This window comes from Urocitellus parryii, chromosome 4 (genome assembly GCF_045843805.1).
Source record: "Urocitellus parryii isolate mUroPar1 chromosome 4, mUroPar1.hap1, whole genome shotgun sequence".
In the NCBI taxonomy this organism is placed as follows: Eukaryota; Metazoa; Chordata; class Mammalia; order Rodentia; family Sciuridae; genus Urocitellus; species Urocitellus parryii.
The window spans coordinates 146,067,791-146,074,936 of NC_135534.1; the positions used below are offsets into that span (position 1 = coordinate 146,067,791).

Consider the following 7,146-nt stretch of genomic DNA (forward strand, 5'->3'; position numbering starts at 1 on the left):
CTGCACACAGCCTGGCTTGGAGAAGTACCTCCAAGATCAGAGAAGACCCCCTTACCGCTGGCCTCTCCTGTGTTCTTACTGTATCTTCTCTATTCCCCTTGGTCTCTTGCCTATCCTCCTCCTCTTGCCTCTCTCCTTCAGTTCAGGTCTAGGATCTTTAGTAGAAAGATTGTGGTGCAGCCTCAACTGTTCTTGTCAGAGTTAGCACAGGTCTCTCAGATTCCAGAAGCAAGCGTTTCTAACACATACCACTATTCCCTTGCTACTGTGGATTCTTGCACACAGCATAACATAGATGTTTTGCTTTGATAAAAGTCTTTATAACTTCCTTCTACCCTAACAAAAACTACTTATCCTCATGAAACATGCCTACCTTAAAAAAAGAGAAGAAAGGGAAAAAAGGAAGCAAAGAGGAAAGAAAGATAGATGAGAGACAGAGAGAGGAAGAGAGGAGGGAAGTTGAAGGGAGAGGCAGGGAACCGCTGTTGTGCTGTTCAGTCCTTCAGCTTTGTATCTTAACATACCATGCTCTACCAGAATGAACCATCAAGGCTATGCCAATTGATGAGAGCAATATGTAACTCTAAGAACCGGAGACACAAGGATCCAAGAAAGTCACACGAGACACAAATGGAACCAAAAATTTAGCATGAGAACGTGATTGGAATAAAGTGTGTGCACAGTAACATTTTGGTAAAAGGGATTGAATTAAGGGGCACTTGACCACTGAGCAACATCCCCAGCCCTATTTTGTATTTTATTTAGGGATAGGGTCTCACTGAGTTGCTTAGGACCTCATTTTGCTGAGGCTGGCTCTGAACTTGAGATCCTCCTGCCTCAGCCTTCTGAGCCACTGGGATTACCAGGGGGCACCACTGTGCCTGGCTAACAATTTTCTTAATTTATTAAATTAAATAAAATTTTACATAACTGAAAAAGAACACTTAGTGTGAGATCTACCCTTAACAAATTTTAAGTGAATAATAGATTACTTTTAATTTTAGGTAGACAGTCATAGATTATTCAGTTTGTGTGGTTGAATCTTTATGCCGGTTGATTAAGTAACCCCTATTTCTCTTTCTCTCTAGTCCCTGGTGACTATCATTCCATGGTTTTTTAAAATTTACTTTTTATTTATTTATTCTGTGGTACCAGGGATTGAACCCAGGGGTACTTAGCCATATCCCCAGACCTTTTTATTTATTTTTTTATTTTAAGACAGGGTCTTACCAAGTTGCTTAGGGTCTTCCTAAGTTGCTGAGTCTTGCTTTGAACTTTTGATTCTCCTGACACAGATCCTGAGTTGTGTGAACTGAAATCTCCCCCCACTTTTAATAAAGTCTATTAATTTGACTATTTTTACCTTATACGTGTGGAATCGTGCAGAATTTGTCCTTCTGTAACTGGATTATTTATTTTAGCATTATGTCCTTCAGGTTTATCTATGTTGGTATGAATTGCAGGATTTCCTTTTTTTAAATTTTAATACAGAATATAATCTATTATATGTACATACCATATTTAATTTTCACATTCACCTGTTGATGGACATTTAGGTTGTTTTCACATCTTGCCTACTGTGAACAGTGCTGCAATGAACATAGCAATGTTAATATTTTTCAATATTATTTTTAGTATTTTCTGAAAATTCTAATATCTCTAATCTATTCCAAGATCTTGGTTTCAGTTCTTTTGGATAACTACTCAGAGGTGGGATTATATGATAGTTCTATTTTAATTCTACTTTGAGAAGACTCCATATTGTTTTCCAGAGTAGCTGCATCCTTTTTCATTTCTACTAACAGTGTGCAAAGGTTGCATTTCTCTATATCCTCAAACAATATTTATGTTCTTCTTTTTTTGATGTTAGCCATCCTAAAGGTGTGAGGTGGTATCTCACTGTGATTTTGATTTGATACAATTTCCTGCAACAGCATGTAGGCATACCATTGTAGAAAGTCATATTTGTGTAAAGATGTTTAGTCATTATAACTCTGGTTTTATTGGTTTAAACCAGCAAAGTAATGTGGATTATGCTTTCCATGTGCTTTGGATATATATTTTTTATATTTATAAAACTATAGGGTTTTTGTTTGTTTGTTTGTTGTATTGAAGATGGGGAAAAAGTGTGCACGATCCTTTAAAAGAAACCAACTTCAGATAGTGCCTCTTTTGGAAGAAGTAAGGTGGTAAAATCTATAATTCTGTTAAGGAATTTGTGGAGAATTTCCCCTTTGGTTGGCTTCAGAATTGGACCTATTAAAGCCATATCATTGGGAATAGTAGATCAATCAGACAAGAATGGTAGACATCTCTCATTTGTTCTATCCAGTGCTGTTTTATTGGTGGTGGGGTTGGGGTGTGTACCAGGGATTGAACTATTGTTGCTCTTCTGATTGTAACAATTCAAGAGTTTATTCTGGGAAGCACATTTTACTTCTTGAAATTTTGTGGCTTGGTTGGTCTTGATACTATACTTGGCATGCGGCTCAGTCTCAGCCAGTCAGAGCATCTTATCACCCTATCCTTGGGGAAGGACTTGGTTAAGTATCTGATCAAATGAGAGACAAGTTTAAAACTTTTGTTCAGACTATGGCAAAACACAAGTGAACACTGAGATAAAGGTCATAAATCTAGATTTTCTGAAAAGCACATCACTGCCGGGAGAGAAAAGTCTACTGAAGAATAGAACTGAGACAATAGGCCCGGCTCCATCCTGCCACAGGCAGACACCTGGTGGAGCCCAGCCTCTGGCAAAGGACCACTTCTTCCAGCCAGCAGACTACTGTGTGAGGTCAGGACTGGCCCAGATCTGCCCACACCGACCTGCATGGGACCCAGGCTCACAGTCGGCCCGGGTCCATCCTGCCACCTGCAGACATCAGCCAGAGCCCAGCCTCTAGCACAGGATTAACCCTTCTGACCAACAGACTACCTTGGGAGGTCAGTCCTGGACCAGATCTGCCCTCATCAACTTTCTCATGACCCAGGCCCAGGGTAGGTCCAAGTTCTCCTCCCCCACACTTCCCCCATCTGGGAGCCCAAGCCTAACCCACAACCATCTTGGGACACTGCAGTCATTGCCATAGCCTTCCATGCAGTAAGTAGCCCCTACCTTTTTGACAACAGACATGACTTAGAAGCAGCTGCATCTCAGAGCAGGCATCCCAAAGACAATGTAAGGACCACCTTTTCAGCCCCATCTCTGTAAGACATTGCATCCATCTTGGGGCACCTCCACTATTATCTCAAGTTACCTCTGCTATTGACATCACCACCTTTAGTTCCAGTAGCATACATTGAGGGACACCAGCAGGGTCTGGAAGCCCACCACCAAGGTGAGGTACAGGCAATCTGCACGGGTACTACAAGAATATAGGGTAGAAACTGTAATATCTCAGAACCACACTGCAAGAAAGGAAGACACATAAACAACATGAAAAAACAAGGGAGGAAAGTGCCCCAAACAAATCAGGACACTACAATTAACAGAACACATGGACAGCAAAGTTGATGAGATATCAGAGAAGAAGTTCAGAAGATTCATAATTTAAATGATTCGTGAATTAAAGAATGACCTAAAGGATCAAAAACAGGCAAAAATTGATCATTCCAACAAAGTGATAAGAAAGCAAATACAGGGAGCAAAAGATTACTTCAAGAAAGAGATAGAGACTCTGAAAAAAAAAACCCAGTCAGAAATATTTTAATTGAAGGAAACAATAAACCAAATAAAAACTTTATAGAAAGCATAACCAACGGACTAGATCACTTGGAAGAAAGAACGTCAGATAATGAAGACAAAGTATACAAACTGGAAAAAAAGGTGATCACACAGTGAAGATAATAAGAAACCATGAACAGAACATCCAAGAATTATGGACAGCATCAAAAGACCAAATCTAAGAGTTATTGGGATAGAGGAAGGCACAGAGTTTTAAATCAAAGGAATACACAATCTCTTCAATGAGATAATATCAGAAAATTTCCCAAGCATGAAGAACGAATTGGAAAATCAAATACAAGAGGCTTACAGGACATCAAATGTATAAGGTTACAACAGATCTACTCCAAGACACATTATAATGAAAATGTAGCATACAAAATAAAAGAATCTTAAAAGTCACAAGAAAGAGAAATCAGATATAGGGGGAGACCAATTCGTATCTCAGCAGATTTTTCAACCCAGACCTTCAAAGCCAGGAGATCATGGAACAACATATACCAAGCTCTGAAAGAAAATGAATGCCAACCAAGAATCTTATATCCAGCAAAACCAAGTTTTAGATTTGATGATGAAATAAAAATCTTCCATGATAAACAAAAGTTAAAAGAATTTACAACTAGAAAGCCTGTACTACAGAACATCCTCAGAAAAATATTCTATGAAGAGGAACTAAAAAGCAATGGTGAAACTCAGCAGAGGGAAGTATTCCACTAAAAGGAAATCTAATCAGAGGAGAAACCAAGTCATGTTAAATACCAAAAATAAGCAAAAATGACTGGGAATACAAATCATGTCTCAATAATAACCTTGAATGTTAATGGCCCAAACTCACTAATCAAAAGACATAGATTGGCAGATTGGATCAAAAACAAAACAAAACTAAACTAAAACAAAAACAAAAAAGATCCAAAAATATGCTGCCTCCAAGAGACTCATCTCGTAGGAAGACATCCACAGACTGAAGGTGAAGGGTTGGGAAAAATCATACCACTCACATAGACTGTGGAATCAAGCAAGGGTTTTCATCCTCATATCAAATAAAGTAGACTTCAAGCTAAAGTTAATCAAAAGGGATAAAGAAGGACACTACATACTGTTCAAGGAAATCATACACCAACAAGACTTAACAATTATAAATATATATGCCCCAAATAATTAAGTGTCTATGTTCATCAAGCAAACTCTTCTCAAGTTGAAGAGTCAAATAGACAACAACACAATAATTCTGGGTGATTTAACATACCTCTTTCATCACTGGATAAATCTTCCAACCAAAAGCTGAACAAAGAAAGTATAGAACTCAATAATATAATCAATAGCTTAGACTTAACTGACCCATACAGAATATTTCATCCTTCAATGAGCAAATTCACTTTCTTCTCAGCAGCACATGGATTCTTCTCTAAAATAGACCATATATTATGCCACAAAGCAACTTTAAGCAAATAATTAAAAAAGTAGAGATACTAACGTGCATTTTATCAGATCCTAATGGAATGAAATTGGAAATCAATGACAAAATAAAAAATAAAAATTTCTCCATCACTTGGAGATTAAACAATATGCTCCTGGGAATGAACAATGGGTCACAGAAGACATCAAGGAGGCAATTAAAAAAATTATTAGAGGTGAATGAGAACACAGATGTAACGTATCAAAATCTCTGGGACTATGAAGGCAGTTGGAAGAGGACAGTTCATTGGATTGAGTTCATTCCTTAAAAGAAGAAAAAGTCAACAAATAAATGACTTAACATTGCATCTCAAAGCTCTAGAAAAAGAAGAACAAATCTAGATCAAAAGAAGTAGAAGACAAGAAATAATTAAAGTCAGAGCTGAAATCAATACAATTGAAACAAAAGAAACGATTAAAAAATTGATAGTACAAAAAAGTTGATTCTTTGAAAAAATAAATAAAATTGACAAACCCTTAGCCATGCAATGAAGAGAAGGAAAGAAAAAACTCAAATTACTAACATATGGGATGAAAAAGAAATATCAAAACAGATACTACAGAAATACAGAAGATAATTAGAAATTATTTGAAAACTTGTACTCCAATAAAATAGAAAATATCAAAGGCATTGACAAATTTCTAGAGTCATATGATTTGCCCAAATTGAATCAGGATGATGTACACAATTTAAACAGATTGATTTCAAGCTACAAAATAGAAGATGCCATCAAAAGTCTGCCAACCAGGGCTGGGGATGTGACTCAAGCAGTAGCATGCTGGCCTGGCATGCTCGGGGCACTGGGTTTGATCCTCAGCACTACATAAAAATGAAATAAAGATGTTGTGTCCGCTGAGAACTAAAAAATAAATATTGAAAAATATTCTCTCTCTCTCTCTCTCTCTCTCTCTCTCTCTCTCCCTCTCTCTCTCTCTCTCTCTCTGAATAAAGTCTATCTTTTTAAAACAAAAAAAGTCTGCCAACCAGTTCTTTTTTCGATTGGTCTCGGCAGCAAGGGAGTGGTAGTGAAGATGAGGCAGAAGCACTCTTTGGAGGCTGCGGTGTGAAGCCTAATCGAGAGCTGCCGGGACCAGGCCCGCTATCTCCTCTGGGACTATAGTTTGTCACACGATGACAAGAGCGCTTTTGAAGAACTGTGTCCATACTGTTTCCAGCTGTTGGTTCTGGATAACTCTAGAGTGCATCTCAAACACAGGCCACATTGACATCAGAATACAGAAACTTCTTAATTGAGAAGCAAGAAATAATACGCTCAGTTTTAAAGAAGTAAAAATAGTCAAAAAGTATAAAGACTCCAAAAGTGTATTGTTGATTACTTGTAAAACATGCAAGAGAACGGTTAAACATCTTGGTAAATGCAGAAGCTTTTTGAAGAGCAGTCATACCACTCCTACCAGCAAATTCAGCCCCAAGTGACCAGAGAGACAGTCTCCAAGTTCTGCAAGCTTCACCCCTAATATACCTGGCTCCAAAGGCAAGATCCCAGCATTGATTGTCAGAACACCTACATCTGGAGGATCAACACCCCTTTGCTCCTCAAAGAGAGTGAAAAAAGGAAAGAAACACTTTTCTCAACTAAAAATGTTGCTTACTCAGAATGAATCCCCCCAATATTCAAAGGTTGACTTCAGAAATTTCTTATCCTCTCTATGAAGTCTTTTGGACTTTAAGAATAAGAAATTTTTCCAATACAATTTTTAAAACTAAGTTAATAATATGAAAAGTTTTTTTAAACTTATTTATTCTTTGAATACATGGAAATTAGGCAGACTTTTCTTGGCATTCTTCAGTGTAATAGGGAAAACATCTCATTAGTGTGAATAACTAAAACATCACAGGTGGCCATTGAGAATCAAAAAATACATGAAAGTTTCTTGTAAATACTAAGGATATATGTGGACATTGAATGATAGTATTTTTTCCTCCTTTAGTTTTAACAGTTTTC

General features: G+C 37.5%; 1 pseudogene; it reads left to right on the forward strand.

The window, feature by feature from the left end:
* Positions 1 to 6,211: 6,211 nt before the first annotated feature.
* Positions 6,212 to 6,854, forward strand: LOC113195071 (UPF0711 protein C18orf21 homolog pseudogene; annotated as a pseudogene).
* Positions 6,855 to 7,146: the final 292 nt, after the last annotated feature.